The 17,288-nt window shown below is 44.8% G+C and overlaps 1 protein-coding gene across 4 annotated transcripts in view; it reads right to left on the reverse strand.

Annotated features, from left to right (window-relative positions):
- The window catches only part of ABCB9 (ATP binding cassette subfamily B member 9), a 398,286-nt gene that overhangs the window by 144,188 nt on the left and 236,810 nt on the right, over positions 1 to 17,288 (reverse strand). The window lies entirely within an intron of this gene.

Consider the following 17,288-nt stretch of genomic DNA (forward strand, 5'->3'; position numbering starts at 1 on the left):
CGTGAATCGCGATTGCGGTAAAAGTATAAGGAGTAGGAAGTAAGAATTTCTTTCCTAGCCCAAACGGTTCCAGAGATACGGACGATTAAATAAAGGTAGTTTTTCGGATTTAAAGTAAACTCAAAATGACAGGTGATAGCTTGCAGCTGCAGAATTGACAGGTGACAGTTGTGCAGCTTTAAAAATGACAGATGACACGATTTCTAGGAAGGCAGTTCTACTTAGTTAAAATAATCTAATCCAAACTATTTTAACTAAGAGATTGGTTCTGCACAGTTCTGCTAGGTACTCACAATATAAATTTGAACTAGGCCTCGTTACGGATCTGGTGAACACGTCCGGCTGCGTTTCTGTCTGCTCGGCGGATCAATCAGGCACCGGTTCTGCTCACAGCGATCTGGGTCAGCTCTGCTCTGCTGGTCTAGCCTCTCTGGATTCAGCGGCCTCTGGTTCTGGATACTGCTCTGCTTTCCGGTTCGGATCAAGTGGATTCTGGATGTAACACTGCTTTCTGGGTACTGGCAAGAGTTCTTGGCAAAAGAATTCAGACAGCTCGACCGGCTGTGGAATAGTTTGCAAATGATTTTGAGGCCTGCTGACAAATACTTTTGCTTGCAGTGGGCCTTCTTGGTTCAAAGTTCTGTAGTCTCTGTTTAGCTTGGAAGTCTAAGTGTTGGATCTCTGGATGTGAAGTCGTCGGTCAGCATGCTCCGCAGCAAATGGAATTGAATGTCTCTACCTGTCCCAGCAGTCTCTTTTTATATGTGTTTTGAAAATGGGTGTGTGCTTGGGCCTAGCTAAGCCTGCCCCTCTCTACTTGTCATTGGCCCAATTCTCCCCTCTCCCATGATTGGGGGAAGGAAATGGATTGTCATCATGATGAGGTCTGTTTATGGGTCAGAGGATCCTCCCCTGGTCAGTTTTCCCACAAATCTATATTTGATTCAAATACATCTTTCCCAGATATACAATTTGTTGAAATTACATGTGCACATTATATATTCCTTATGGTCCATGCTTGTCCGCCTCTGATCTTCCTGGGGGCTTGCATTCAAAAAATGACAACATTTTGCGCTTTTTAACTGGTTTTGCAATATCGGACATTTACCCAAAATTACACACATGTGCGCAAGGAGTATGGACATTAATTGATGAAGTGTCAGATTTTTAACATGCAGACATTTGGAGTGAGACCCTATTTTCCGCTAGCAACCCCCCAGAATACACCACAGGGTCCTAACGCCTCTCAAAATGTTCACAGAAAAATCACAAAAATAATGATATTACTTATATAATTCTGACAAGTCTGCACTATGAGTTATCTATCTTTTTAAAATTATTCCCTGGTCAAAAAGGGGTGTGGCTTCCCACATCACAGGGTGGAATAACTTGTTTATCCACTTCCCCCAAGCTCAGCTGCTAGCAGAGGCACTGCCCCTCCCAGTTTCCCCTAAGAGGAAGCCACTTTACGACGCCCCCAATATAACATTTGCCTGAGTCAAGGGAGTTGCATTGTTCTGTTCCTTCCAGTTCCCAGGTGCTCCACCCCTAATCTAATCAGAGAGGTGACAACTCCTTTTGGCAAGGGGCAGCAGGATGCAGCTAGGCCTGGGAAGAGTGGCTGAACAGGTTTCTCCTGTCGGGGGTAGTTGTCAGGCAGAATCCAGTTTTACTAAGCCAGGTTTCAGCTAAATGTCACTTTTTGTTCCCAGTTTTCTATATTCAAATCAAACTGACAATTTGTACCTATACATTAAATAATTACTTCCTTCAAGTCATTTCAGAATATGGTTTTACATTCTTCCACCTCTTAGCAAGTCTTTCCTTGGTCTGGTTTTGTTTCATTTGTGCAATTTTACACAAAAGTCTGGTGGTTTTAAAACGCCGGCTTTCTGATAGTGGTGAGTACTGGTAATGCAACCATTTTTGGGATTAAGAAAATGAATTCCCCACAGTTCTGAGTTGCTTTTTTGGCAATCAGCATTGCCATTCCCAATGGTTTCAGGCTACTGTGTGTAGCCCAATGGTGGTTTTAGGCAGTGCCCTCCTGTGCTCACAACATAGGCAAAAATGGGTGGCAGCCAATTCATGTTTTCCCTGTGCACTCTCTGGGGAGTTCTGGCCATCATGATGTTTTCCATGCCAGTACTGCACAGTTTTATTGTAGGGCTTGGATGCATGGGTAAAAACATCCCACAAGCTTTATGCCCTATTACGGCATCTGAAATGGTTCATTTGGTTACATATAAATATTTTAAATGTCTTAAATTTCCCCATGGTCTTCAAACAACACACATCCAAAGGAGTTCTAGAACAAAAGCCCATTGAATCCGAATAGAATGCAAATATCCTAATCATAAAAGTATAGCTATAACTATAAGTGGTGATGCCACTTCTGAAGAAGCCACAATTGGATCATTTGCCGCCGGCCAGTTATCGACCTATCTCTCTCCTGCCTGCTATTATGAAATTGATGAAAATGGTTGCCTGCACCTGTTTCAATCTAGGTTTAGGTCAATATGGGGACAGAATCGGTAATGATATTAATCATGGACGACTTGACCCTACTTAAGGACCTCTTGGCGGTCAGTTTTGATTCTCTTTGACCTCTCCACAGCGTTTGATAACATTGATCATAAGATTCTTTTGCAGCGACTGAAACAAGCAGGTTTGTCGGGTCAGTCTTCGCTTGGGTCTCTTCTTGTGTGCACCTTTTACTTTTACCCTGTGTGGTGTTACACAGGGTTTATCCTTGTCCCCGCTTCTTTTTAATTTATTACTGCGGCCGTTGGCCGACCTCATTGCCTCGTCTGGTGTATCTTTCTATACATAGGCCGATGACCTGCAATTCATTTTTTGGGTCAACTCTCCAGCATCGGAGCCTTCCTCTAAGCTTAAATCCTGTCTATCGGAGATTAGCCGGTGGATGACGCGAAATTTGTTGCAGTTAAACGGTGAGAAAAAAAGATTTTGGTGGTCGGTCTGCCGAATACCCATTATTTCTGTCACTCCGATTTCTGACCTGAATCCTTGGGACCCTGCCCAACCCCTAGCCCCTTTGTTACGAGTTTAGGGGTTAAGCTACTTCCCTCTGGCTCTAGAGAGGGGCAGATTGCAAGGATCTGTAATGCAGGTTTTTCAAAATAAAGACTTTTGAAGTGCTCCCGTTTGTCCCCATTCAGCTTCGGGCAACAGTAGTCACATGATATGATATTTTATTTGTATCGCGCCCATACAAAAGTGTTTCAGAGTGCAATGAGGCAAGGGAGGGGAAAACAACAATCTTACTAGGCCCAGTGACATTGAGAATGTGCAAGTACAGGGGAGAGGGAAGGGGGAAAATTCGAGGGGAGGAGTGGAAAGTGCTGAACATGTGATAGAACAACAGGTAGTGCGGCCAGAAGGTGAGAAGTGCGAGAATAAGTTGTAGACAACGGGTGTCTGATAAGTGCTGGAAGGAGACTGTAGGGTAGCAGATACATACCGAAGTGCAAGGGTTGCCAGGAGGCAATGCGGGTGTGTGGCTGGGAAGGCAGGGCTCTGGGTCCAAAATCAGAGGGTAACCAGGTGCCCAGTGCCAAAGCAGACAGATTAGCAGGAGAGAGGAAGAGAGAAGGCAGAAGCAAAAAAGAAGGTCTTGAGATGCTTCTGGAACAGAAGATGGTTCTCCTTAAGCCTCTATAATGGGAGCGTCGGACTACTGCAATGGCATCTTTCTGGGTCAAGCGGACTTCTTGATATAACGGCTTCAGATACTGCAAAAGTTGGCAGCACGCTTGGCATTGAATGCTCCGAGGCGGTCCTCCGCCTCCCTCTCATATGGACTAGACTTCATTGGTTTCCGGTGAGAAGCTGTATAAAGGTTAAGGCACTGTGCATTGCACACCAGGCTTTCTTTCTCACCGGGCCGACTTTCCATCAGTCGAAACGTACTCGCTACATGCCTCTTCGCCCCCTGCGTTCTGCTTCTGCAAATTTGCTGCAATTTCCACACCTTTGTAAAATGCGTGCAGGAGGTGCTCTTTTTCGGTTTTGGCTCCTACATTGTGGAATTTACTGTCTTTATACTTGCGGGAGATTTCAGACCACCTGCGTTTTTGGAAGCCTCTCAAGACTTTCTTGTTCTGAGGAGGGCGTGTGACCCGTTTGGCTCTTTTCTGCTTTTTGGCCAGTTGCGCCCAGATGCCTTTTTGGCCTTGGTTGCGCTCAATAAATCCTTTTACATTACATTACATAACCCCCATGTTCGGACGTGTACATGTCCAGTGACGGCCGCCAGCCAAAGTCTTTCATTTGGGCCTCTGCTAGGGGCTCTCTCTCCCCCAAATGCAGTGATGCCAGCTATTCGCAATTCCGAATTCCCCTGTTGAGTGCCAAAAGTGACATTTATTTTTTTTGACAGGAGATGTGATGCGCGCATACTTCGCATTGCCAATCTCCCGTCAAGAAAAAAGATGGCCACCGCCATGGTAAATAGAAAAGGGACTGAGTCCATTTTCTATATCTACGGGAGAGTGGTGCGGATGGAGAGGGAGCGTAGAAGCCCCAGGCAAGCATGAAAGCTATGGAGGGGCAGCTGACAGGATGTCATGGGGACAGAGGTGCTGTTGTGTGGGCCAGCAGTGAAGAAGGGGTCAAAAAAACTATAAATGGCGACTGCCAAGCGAAAGAAGTGGAGCACGTGGCTGGGAGAACACAGGCAGTCACTGACAGATTCCACCTGTGTGCCCACCGCCTGATTGGCTGAGCGTCCTTCCTCTAGTGCGAATAGAGTATAACCACCATTCGTGTTAATTCTGACTGGAATATTAGATTGAAATGTAATAACTAAGCTTGTTTCTAATAAAAGTACATTTTGGTTGCCTCTACACATGAGAAACTTCACATGACTGAAACCCAAATACCCTAAACCCAGTAGGTCACAGTTATCCTGTTCTTTAATGCGCTGCGCCACTGAATAGGTATAATCTCGACTACTGATGACTCAAATATGTTCTAGCACCCCGATTTCTTTTTGCGAATGGTGCTACCATTGTATAGCTTGTTGCAAGAACAAATATGACCACACAAAACAAACCTTTAATTGCAGTTCACCTACATAATGACAGCAACTTACATTTTGAACCTCAAATAGTTTAAGGGCATTTATGCAATGTTTGCAAACGATGCAGTCCCCACAGTTGGAAAAACAGCAACTGGCTTATGTAGCCAGTTCACATCAAGACTATTCGTTTTATAGAGTCTAATTATTAGTTGGTCTCATGTACGTGGACAATGCCGTATAACTGGCAAGAACACCCATCGCTCTGCAGAGATTCACTGATGGCTATCTAGACTTTATGGAAGAAAGGGAGCTGCCAATTCATATTTATAGGTGAAAGGTACTAATAGTGGTTGCAGGGGATCGTGTTCTTGTAGATTTACTCAGTTGGAGTATCTCTAAGTCTTCACCTATCTGGGCACCGTATTCTCTTATAACAATTGATTTGCCAGCCATGAAGTACCGTTTTACTGCTTTGGCACAGATAGATGGTGCAACATTACACTTCACCATTTTTTCAGGTTATCCACTGATTAAGTCCATCTTGCGCCTATACATGGCTAGATCCTGGGTTATAGGCCTTTCGGAGGCCAATATTTGGGGCTGTGAGCAGTATAACTTAGAAGAAAGGTGAGAAGATCTAGTCCTGAAACATGCTTTGGGGTCCCTAAATCAGCTCTAAATTGGAGAAGTCGCAATGAGTTGAGCATGCCTTTCTTGGAGGACGAGGCCCTGATGCCATTGGGGTGCTCCATAGGAGCGGATGCGGCCCTGACCCAGATCTCAGGAGATGGACTTTGCATGTCGGACAGTTGCAGCCCTAACCCATAAGATCTTAGCATAAGGATGTTCCATGTCCGACACTTACTTGCATCAGCACATTAGTCTGTTTTTTTGACAGTCATCACTTGATTAGGAAGAGCAACAAAAACATTTTCTTCCAGGTGAGAGAAATTCTAAGTAGCGTAAGAGTGGAGAGCAACTTATGCAATGGCAAAAATAGAGAACATCTCATAATAACCTCTGTGGGTACGATGGCGGAATACCCAATGCCGAAACAGAGGGAAAGACTTTGGATAACTCATATGCGCCTTGACCTGCTTCCAATCAGTGCAACATTACTACAAAGGCAGAAATGTTGAAAAGTTGGCCTTTTTGTAATGAACGCAGTGATTCTTTTTTCTCCTGTACCCAAGATACCTTAAAATTCAACATAACAACTTGTTGCCTATACTCGGAAACCAAGAGTTTTACCAAGTGTCATCCTACATTTTGAAACCTAAAATTAATTCTAGATATGGTTGCAACCCGGTGCCTTGAACTATTTTTAAAACCTGCAATGTGGATCAAAAAACACACGTAGAGTACTTTTATACTTTTTCTGAGCCTGTGATTATACAAATACATTATACTCATTGCTTTTCGGCTAAACTTTGGAACTCTCTACGTCTTTCTGCTGCTCTTCTACTCTTCACATCTTTCGTACCCATTTAAGCACCCATGTACTTTGGTTTGTTGGCCTGGATCGTGTTCTCACAGATATTGACGTTAGGGTTTTCTATTTTGTATTATTATCTTCTGTATTTATGTCTAAAGTTTTTTTTCTGTATTATTTATTGCATGGTTTTATCATGTATCTTGTTTGATGGGCACATTTGAGTTGTCCGAAATAAACATAACTCAAACTGTTGGTTTCTCAAATTAGCTCCCTTCTTGTAGCAAATGCCACGTTTAAACCTACATGTGACTGAGTAAGTAAATATTTCCTAAAGGAACGTCAACCTTTGCTTAATACATTGACTAATTCTTTGCTCTCTTTCACATAGCTACCTAATGGTGAAATGTATAACGGGTTGCTCTATAAATTGTCTGGGTGGATTCAGTAGTGTTCCCCTATCCTTGCAATCTGCTTGAGATCAAGCTTTTTGCACTTCGTCTTTAGAGTATTTTCTATAGCAAAATCTTCCATCATATTTTCACAATCTGGTGTAAATGTTTCTGGTAGAGAGCAGTTTATCTTTGCTAGTAGGGACTCGACTTAAGGTACATTCCTGATGTTCATAAAATGGACTAATAATGAATGCAAAACGGAATCGGCTGAGGTTTCCGTCCTAAACATTTTGGTCCCCCTGCTGTTGTATACTACACCTATTTAGCTTCTCACTATAAAAGAGTTAATTTAATGTTCTAGTCATGGTTGTTAAAACATTTCACAAACTACATCAAGTCTCAACTACTTCCTCTCCATATTATTAGCAAATCAGAACATTTAAGCCAAAGCACTGATTTTTTCACCAAAAATGTGGTCTGCTCCAAGTAACCAGTCATTATATTAACATGAGCTGGAATTAATTTAGTGCCCATGGCAGTTCCTTGTATCTGATGGTAGAGTACTTAATTGGATATAAAATAGTTACTGGTCAATATAAAATAGAATCAGGTCTCCTATCATGCAAGTGTGTTGTCTGTGATTGGAAAATGTGTCTTGTAAGTAGCATTGTACAGCCTGGAGGCCATCACGCTACTGAATAGATTTATATAATGATTTACCATCTAACAATGGGCAGCAAAATATAATGTCCCCTAGGGAATTATATTGAGGGCTTCCCCTGCTTACCTGAGAAAGGAGGAAAGTTGAGTGACATATGGAGCTAAGACGTGGTTAATGAAACTGGAGAGAGATGTTGTGATCCACTGTAACTCTATGTAAGCAGCGCAAGGGATTTGTCACTTATTTATGGTTCCTTCATTAAATGATAAAGAACGGTAATAAGGGGGAAAGTCACCAAAGAAATTTCATATTTATTTTTACTGATTACACATTTGCTTAACTACACGCCTACAAGATGCGACTCTTAGTTGTTTATGAGATTCCAGTAAAAAATAATCGTCCAACAATACTGCCGTAGTACCATATTGATTGGAGGGCTTGAAGACCATATTTGGATATTTCTGAAGGGAGGTGAATTCTGCTTGATGTTTTAGAAGGATTACCAAGTTTGTATCTACGCCTTCATCTCATCAAGATCTTTATGCATTACTATTTCATAATTTGATGATATGTCACTGAGAACGAACGTGAATTTAGACATAAAACCGCTATTAGTTGATCAAATCTGATTAATCCCAAATATCTAAAAATTCCCATCTGCAACCATGTGTGATATGAGTTGCTGTAACAGATCAGAGCTTCAGAATCCCTAATACCCATTTATCTATCTGTTTATGTATCTTAAATATTACAGGATCAGCTATAGAGAGCATGTAGCTATGTTAGTTAGACTTCTAGAAGATATCGATTTGAGATGCTTATAACCTTTGGTGCAGTACGACATAGCTTTATTAAGTAAGCCTGCATTCCACCAAGCAATCTGATTGACTCTGGAGCCCAGCCAGGTCACTAACCTTAAATCAATCCCACTAGGATTGATGATTATGCCAGATCCTAACCATTATGACAGGAATGTAGGACAGTCCAAGTGATAGCCAGCCTAATATGGTACCTGAAACTATTTGCCAAAATCACATGCAACCAGCGATCCAGAGAGCATTTTCTATTGAATTCAAATTAAAACAACAGGCAAAGCCTAGCTGTCCTGATGATGATAATGATTGTTTTCTTATACTTTCCTTCCTGCTGGATTGCTCCTGCGTATAAGCTCTGTAATAACAGGTTGCATTATTGCCCAATTTCATGGAACTCAATTTAAGTCAGCCCTACTGCAGGATTCAAACGTGTGAAGTGCAGTCCGCCTTATGCGAGAATCAAGCGTTCAATCTACCCAGATACATTTAGGACACCTAAGTCTCTATATAAGGGAGCTGGAGAGGAAGCAACGTTTCCGCAAGATCTCTGCTCTGCTCTGCTTCCCAGCACTCAAGCCATGAAGCCGTGCTGCTGCTGAGTTATGGAATCTGATCAGCAATAGTGGCAGTGAGGGAGTTGTCAGCCTGTGGAAGTTTATTTGCCAGGTAGATTACTTGCACTCACAGTTGCTTGCTGGTGGCTGCCTGGTGTAACCACGTGCAAACAATCCACACACTCGGAGATATCAGGGAAACTCTCTACTGCCCATCTCCCTGCCCTCAGAGATCCCACAGCAATGCCACAAGCTTGATTGCACAACGGGGGAATTTCTTTGGGGTACAAAGCAATGGGGACTGAAGATGGAGGCTTCTCAGATTCCGGCATCACCACAGAAACAGCTCAGAGCCCACATAGCAACTTTCTGTACACGTGACCCTCTAGCCCCTATGGGGAAAGTCTAACAAGTGGTGGGTTTGTGAAGGGATTAGGGATTTCTGGAGTGAGCAGCACATGTGTGGATACATTAGAGAAAATGGGTTAAGATGTGTCCTACCACCTCTCTCCATACTGATCTCAGTGGATTTCCACAGCCCCTAACTGAAACAAGGACTGTCCTGTAAATCCTGAAGCAGCCTTGTAAACTGAGTGGAAGGATGTGTCCACCTAATGTCCTGGCTATATTCAAAGGCACCCCATTGTGTTAGGCTAGCTGCCTCCGAGCCTCCCATAGTGTCCAAACCAGTTGAGGGAAGCTCAGGGTTGTGGGATAATCTTTCTTGACCTACACCACTAACCACTAAACCTACACAATTGCCCTTGTGGCACCAGTTAGCCAGCTTGTTACCAGACCTAAAGTTTCTCAGTTCTCCTTAATTGTTATGCTCGAATCATGTGTCCCAAATACATTTCCAAAGTTGTGTTCCTAATGTATAACCTAATATGTACCCCTTCCACTAATAATTCTAAGAGTGTTTTGTGTAGCATGCATTCAAGATCTGACGCGAAAATATTCCAAGGTACTCCCAACATGCTGCAGAGAAGGCTAATTTATTCAATCTTCCTTGCTTTTGTAGTGCAGCAATGCACGGCTCTATTGTGCTGCACTAATTCCACCTTGCCGGCACAGACTTGATTTTGTAGCAGGGATCAGCATGTTCTCTTCCATGTGCTTCCTCTAGGTTTCTAGTGCTCATGCTTGGGAGCGGCCAATATTTATATGCTCTGCCAGGAGATGGCCAGCCATGATGGCTGCGTTGCCGGTGCTTCTGGGAAATTGAGCTGTTTCACAGAGCTTGTTTTTGCCTGTATTTCCTGGTCTGAGGTCAGCCCTTAATTGCTCACTGTAATTGGGATGTTGCTGATTTGCAGCCATCAGAGGCCCACACCTTCCTAGAATGGTTCCATGTCATTTCATTGCCTGTAATTTCATCCCCTGTCATTTTAACGTGCACATTCCATCGAAAATGCTCATTTTTTTTGTTTTTGTTTTAATTTATTTTTTAGGGTGGGGTTTACCCCCTCCCACACTTATTTTTGCTATTGCCTACCTGCCCAAACCCTTATCTGCCCTTTCCCACCCCCTTACAAATTCGATGAGCACATTTGATGGAATGTGCATGTTAAAATGCATGGGGATGAACATGCAGGCGATGAAAGTACGTCGTACCCCTAGAATGAATGCGTGGCAATGTGGGATGCAAGTGTTGGGTGCAGTCCTTGATGTGGTGAACGCCTAACTGGGAGTCCTTTGCAAACTTGGCAGACTGACCGCCTTCTACCCAGCCCAGGTGCCTTAGTGTGAGAAATGCTAGGCCCTTATCAGGCAGGGAAACATCAGAACCTATCCTCAGGCCAGACTACCCAGTCGATCAGATACCCAAGCTGTCTGCACACCAACTGGGAGTTCCTGATCTTGTCCATGTCAAACTCCGGGGAACTATTAACTAGCATCAAAGGGGGGGGAGGAACTGTAACAACAAGTCAACCGATTCACTGAAGTGCTAATTTAAAGAGGGAGGTGTGAAATACTGGGTGCATGAACACGTAGCAGCAAGTGATAAGTGACTTGGTTGGCTGACTATTAAATGGGTCTGTATATATGGGCCATGCGCACAACCACTCCCATGTGTCGTCACCGCTGTTTTCCTGTAGCATTACACTCATCCTACAGTGAGCAAACCATTTGCTTCCGTGCCATTTCATCGGCTTCGTGTTCATCAACAGACCTTTTAACGTGCACATTCCATCGAATGTGCTCATCTTTTTTTTTTGTTGGGGGGGTACCCCCCCAAAACCCCGTCCAACATGTATTTATTGCTATTGCCCTCCCGCCCAAACTCTTATCTGCCCTTTCCCACACCCCCTAAAAAAATTTGATGAGCACATTCGATGGAATGTGTACGTTAAAAAGCCTGGGGATGAACAGGCAGGCAATGTAAGGACGTCGTACCAACCATTTGTATTGGGATTTCACCCTGACCTGTTCTGGCATTCGCTACCCACCTGTTCTGGCATTCGCTACCCAGTGCCCGATCGACTATTGGCCATATGAGCAGTAAAAAGGTGATTCCCTTAAGGAGGAGTGCCATGCATTACTGTAGGCAAACCCCTCTGTCCTCAACAACTCGTTCCACTTTCCCCAGCTCTAAGAAGCAACAGAGGTATTGCTCCATTGACCGGCTCAGACTGCCCATCAGTCTGTCGGTGGAAGCTGGTGGAAAACCACACTTGGAGCGCATTTGCCAATTATTTGCTAATAGTTTAGCTTGAGATGTCTGGTTCTGTGTAGACTACTCGCTATATGAACAAAGAGTCCGCCTTGCAGTCGTAGAGGCAGAAACCTGTCTTTCTTCTCTTCTATCATTCTTCACAATTTCATTGATGCAAATCCTGCCTTTTTCAATATTTTCGGAGAACCGTCCTCCATGTCCTTTTAGATATTGAATCGAGAAAAGTATAACACTGGATCCAACCTTCTCCGCCCCCCCTTTCCATCACCTATCCTGTCATCCAGACGGAGAACCAGATTAATCCGTATCCAATAATCCGTAGCCACGTCACTGGCAAGAGCTCAATTTGTGACAAGGCATTCATCGATTCACCTCGCAGGCCCTGGTAAAGCAGAAGAACCTCTTTTCCTCAGGCTAGACTGTTACCATCCTGTTTTAATGAGTGTGACAGGCCAGACTCTCTCAATTACTGTACTAAATGTCCACATGCTCACTGCCGATGGCCAGGGTTGTGTCACGTCATTCATTAAATTTGACCAGAAACAAGGTGCAATCAAAGGAACGGGCCTTCATTTTAGATCTTAAAAATAGCCCAGACGGCAAGATCCTCCAAAGAGTAAGATATTGAAAGCATCTGCAAACACCTGGGGACGACCGATGGACTGAAATTGGACTTGTAGTATAAAGACGTTCATTTTCTTTGAGTTGGCCCATGCCTCTCAGGGACTTCCAAGATCACAAAATGTGCCGTTCCAAGAACAGCAGGCACAGAGGTGTGACCGCCTAGAGTCCGCACCTGCACCTTTCACACTTGCTCCATCAACAAATGGGTCCGGGTGATGTGCATCAGAATTGCACCAGCCTGAAACCTGTCTAGCTGCGCACTACCGCGTAGTAGAACACGCATAAAGGGAACACGAAACAACAGGTTAGGTTGTGTTTTTAGTCCTACCACCGTCTTTTACGTGTTTTCATAGACTGGTGGTTAAAGCCAAGCAGTTTGTCTGAACATTTGGTCACCATGCGTTCAACCAGTTCTTTTCCTCCAATATACTGCTCAAAGTGAACTGCCTCAACCACTTCCTGAAACGCATACCTTTTTCCCTGTAAAATACTTCCACTGCCTTGTAACCGGGAGGAGGGATGTGTCCACCCAATTCCCTAGCCGAGTTTATCTGAACCCCCCGATTTTGCTGTTTCTGAGGCTCACACATTACCCACACCAGTTGGGAGAAGCTCAGAGTTCTGGGGAAATCTTCCTTGACACACACCACTAACCACTAAACCAACACTGTTGTGCTCAGAGCACTGGTCCCCCCACCCCAGGTTCTCTCATCAGGTTGCAAGTGTTTGAATTCTCTTCATATGTTATGTTCCTATCATGTGTCCCAAACACATATCCTAAATTGTGTTCCTATGTCTATAACCTAGTGTGCTCCTTTCCCATTAATGGTCCTAAAGGTGTTCCATGTAGTACATATACATCCAAGATCTGGCTCAGACATCTTCCATAGGCTCACAACGCGCTGTGCAGAGGGCTAGTGCATTCATGATTTCCTTGATGTTCCTAACCAGCAACAAGCTGCTCTATTGTGTAGCTCTAATCAAACGTTGCTGGTGAAAATGTGTCCACATCTTTATGGGGTCACATGCCTACCAGGGTGTCTTCTCCAGTGGTCTCAGGTCAGGGGAGGGCAGGGGTGGGCCCTGACAAGCTGGGGTATTACTATCACCAGTAGCTATGCTGCAACTATCCACCAGATCACTTTGCCAAGTACCAAATCAAGCGGAGGTCTGCAATGTTTGGTTTAGTCAGGACTTTAAGTGAGCCAGGGCAAAGCCCTGGCAGTCTCCAAAAAGTTTCCCGAGCTGGGACTCTCCTGGGCTCACACCCGACTAGACCTAGAAGTGCCAACCCCCCTCAGGCAGCCCATTCACTCAAAGAGCTGCATGGTTGAAGGGCTGCCTGCGGGTTTCACCACTAATTTTAAAAAAGAGGCAGGTCACTAAAAAGTATGATAGCAATGCCCCTGCCACACCTTCTTAATCCGAGGTGCAGAGCCCTAAGGCAGCTCTTTAACTATGCAGCTACGCTGAGTTAAAGAGCTGCCTGAGAGGATTGGCACCTCTCATGGAGACACAAAAGGAGAGACAGAGCGCGCCATCATCCTTCCTTTTGGTGTGCCCCGCCTCGTTTTTTGTTTCTTAATCACAGGCTCTGACCCCCCCCCCCCCCCCCCGCGCAGGCAGCCTTCGCCAAATATGTTTCGCAAAGTTTCCCCCGCTTCTCGGCCCTTCTATCTGACACTCCCCATTATATACCTTACCCCCACCTGTTTGGGGTAAAAAAATAAATATTAAAAAAAAGAAACATCAGCAAAAACAATGCAGCAAAGTTGCCATTTGGCGTAAGTGAGCTAGACTCCCAAGTCACCCCAGAATGCAGGGCTTAATGTTATTAGCAGTCGGCTCGTTTTGCCAGATGCTAAAGTGTTTTTTTGAGGGTTAGAGAAGATGTTCCCTTTGATGGATGGGCACGTGTAGTGGTGCGCCCACCCACTAAAGGGAAGGTCAGGCCAACTCAAGATGACCACGTTCCTTCTCACTGACAATGGCATCATCTTGAGGGAGGAGGGAGCAGAAAGCAGAGTGCAGGTCCACTTGAGAAGTAAGCAGGGGCCAGTGAGTGGGGGCGGGGGGGTGAAGTGGAAGAGCAGGGCAATGGGGAGGGCAGGGATCCTGGCGAACGGGGATGGGGGCAGGGGGGGCAGTTAACGCTGCCCTGGCTGGAATGCAGGTATTTACTGGGGTATTGAGCCTGGCATTGCATGATGCCGATTGGTTGACCCCACCACGCCGGGGGCCAATCATTAGAAAAACAGAATATTAAAGGACTGGCATGCCACAGATCCTAGGTATTTACATGGTTTGGACCGTGAATACTTGCGCGGTTATTGTTTGAATAATTAAAATAAATATTTTAAAAAAGAAACATCAGCAAAAACAATGTAGCAAAGTTGCCATTTGGCATAAGTGAGCTAGACTCCCAAGTCACCCCAGAATGCAGGGCTTAATGTTATTAGCAGTCGGCTCGTTTTGCCAGATGCTAAAGTGTTTTTTGAGGGTTAGAGAAGATGTAAGATCATAAAGCCAGGAAGGTGGACACTAGGGCGCCGGAGGAAAAATTAATTTCAAACTTTAATAAATGAAAAAGATAACATACTTAAAAAATGTCAAGCTTATATTTTCGAACTTAAAGGCATAAGCAATGTAAATTATACCAAAATATGTCATTTTTTTAACTTTAATTTTCGACATTTCAGTGCCAAAATTCTTTTTCAAACTTGTTAAGATTTCCAACTAAAGACTCAATTATCTCAAAGCTTGGGGAAGCAGGAGTGTCCAGGTGCTCTACCGCAGACCTTGCTTGGCAGTAGGCCTGCTGCTGTAACATGTCTCTTTGCTCCCTGACAGCCTTGAGCTGTGTAACAAACCCACAGCCGTGGTTATGCCAGAGAGCAATGCTGAACCGGGAGGAGGGAGCAAAGGTGAAGCTGGGGGCAGCGGCAGGATGGAGGCATGATAGCAGGTGTCGTGTTGCTTATTGGGTGAAGGGGAGACCGCCGTGGGCACTAAGGGAAGAGGCCAGGTTTCTGTTGTGTTGTCGGAAGACACATGGGGTAGTTGGAGAGGACACCAGGTATTTATTTTTTGGCCCTAACCTATGTGTGCTTACCAGAAGACTCTGCTCTCCATCACCGGCACTACTGGGTCATTGAGATCGCTCAGAGGGTACACATCAAAGAATACTAGATGGTTAGGTACCAACTACTGGGTGGGTTCCGCCTTGATGTTCCAAGTGACATGATAAACAACTCAAGCTTAAGTCTCATTGCCTAGAATGTTGTTGGAGCCTGTAAAGGGTACGAGGGAGGTGATGGCATGAGGGCTGTAGCAAGGGCAGCCTGTAACATGCACACTACAAAGCACACATTTAATGTTCTGAATTAAAGATTAATTTTACTTGTCTCATAAGACTACGAACATGGTGGGGGGGAACTGCTCGGCACTCCCCCCCAGCCCCCGAGCATCAAAGCTCAATTCAACTGAAAGGGTCGAAAAGCCCTGATGTCGTCCCTGCGAGGTTAGCACAGTGCCCTGGGAGGACGGTAGAGAAAAGGGGAAGCCGGCAATACGCACAAGAGACTACCACTAGATAGAGAGAGGAAACGGCTTGCAATAGAAACCACATGTGTGGTTGTCAAGAAAGCCAAGCAGAAGTTGGGGACAGGGGACACTGTACTAAGAAACGACAAAACACTGTGGACAGGAAATAATCCTAAAAGCCTCTCTGAAGTAGTTTCTTTTGCATGCAGCGCTTTATAAAAGACCATACATTAATAAAAACTTAAACTCTAACCTAGAGCTAAAGTGACAAATAAAAGGAAACAGGAGAGTCAGAGTCAGCAGCTTTAACCAAGCAAAAGCAAGAACAAGGCAAATAAAGAAACGCACAGGATGTGGAAGGAGGCAGAAATAACAGATAAGCAAAAGAAAAGGCATACAATGCAATAGTGTGAATCGGGGTGTGGGTCCAGCAATGGGCGTGGCAAATATACTGTCATATTTACCAAGAACTATATACTGCATTCAGAGCCCCTGGTCACATACCCGTAATCATGACCAATCAGCATTCAGCATTCTCTACCAGTCTGGGTCAGCACACCTACAGCAAAGCACTATGGGCCTCCTTACAAGCATGGTGTCAAGTGGTAAAATTGGCGGTAAATCTGCTAACTTTACCTCTACAGCAAATTATGAGGTCGGGCCTGGAGTGGAGGATTTACCTCCAGAAAAATCCTTTAGGTAAATTATCCCACTGACCGCTGAAAGAAATCGGCGGAATTAACGCAGCGGAAATCCCGCCACAGTGATTCAGCCAAAATGGACTCAGAATAAATGGGGATTTACACTGCCACCACCACTTGTAATCCGGCGGTAATTCCGCCGGACCAAGTGTCGGTAACGGTAATTCAGTTGGGCGCCGGGATACTGCTCAGCTCGCAATGAAGCCCAATGTCTTCTGGGGCATGTGGCTTTAAGTACAACTGGTTGGAGCAGACTGCTAGTAGAGTTGCAGGCGCCCACCTGAGTCAAACATTAGTACATCACGACGCAAAATGTATCGGGCAGGTCCACACTAATGGGGTGATTCACACAAGTGTTTTATAATGGCGCCATCCCATAGGAAAACGCTCCGTGAATCAGGCCCCAAGTATCATGCCTGGACTTCAGAACTGACCGGCTCTTATCTGGTGCCACCTACTGGTGTAGACTGGCATGCCATAAGGGACTGCTGATAGTTTTGAGGCTGGCTGACAGTGGAATGCAGGTCCTGTGGTGATGTATGCGTTTAAGCTCTGTAGCTTTAGCAGTAGGCTTGCCCATACATTTCTTAATTTGCTTGAGACAAATATGAGATGATTGGTAGCAGTGAACGCAGACAGACATGAAAAAGAAGCGGGGACTGGAAGGACACCTGCAGGACTCGCTTATTCACATTCAGGAGTGGGGCAGTGAAAGCTGTACGTTTTGTTATTGGCTTGCGGGTCGAGGAGAATGCTGCGTTGATGACAGGTCCCAAAGAAGAAACGTTTCTGCACTGCCAGCTCACTAATCTTTGCCTTCTCATCTCCAGACTTAGCTACTG

This window comes from Ambystoma mexicanum, chromosome 10, assembly GCF_040938575.1.
Source record: "Ambystoma mexicanum isolate Mex_15411 chromosome 10, UKY_AmexF1_1, whole genome shotgun sequence".
Lineage (NCBI taxonomy): Eukaryota > Metazoa > Chordata > Amphibia > Caudata > Ambystomatidae > Ambystoma > Ambystoma mexicanum.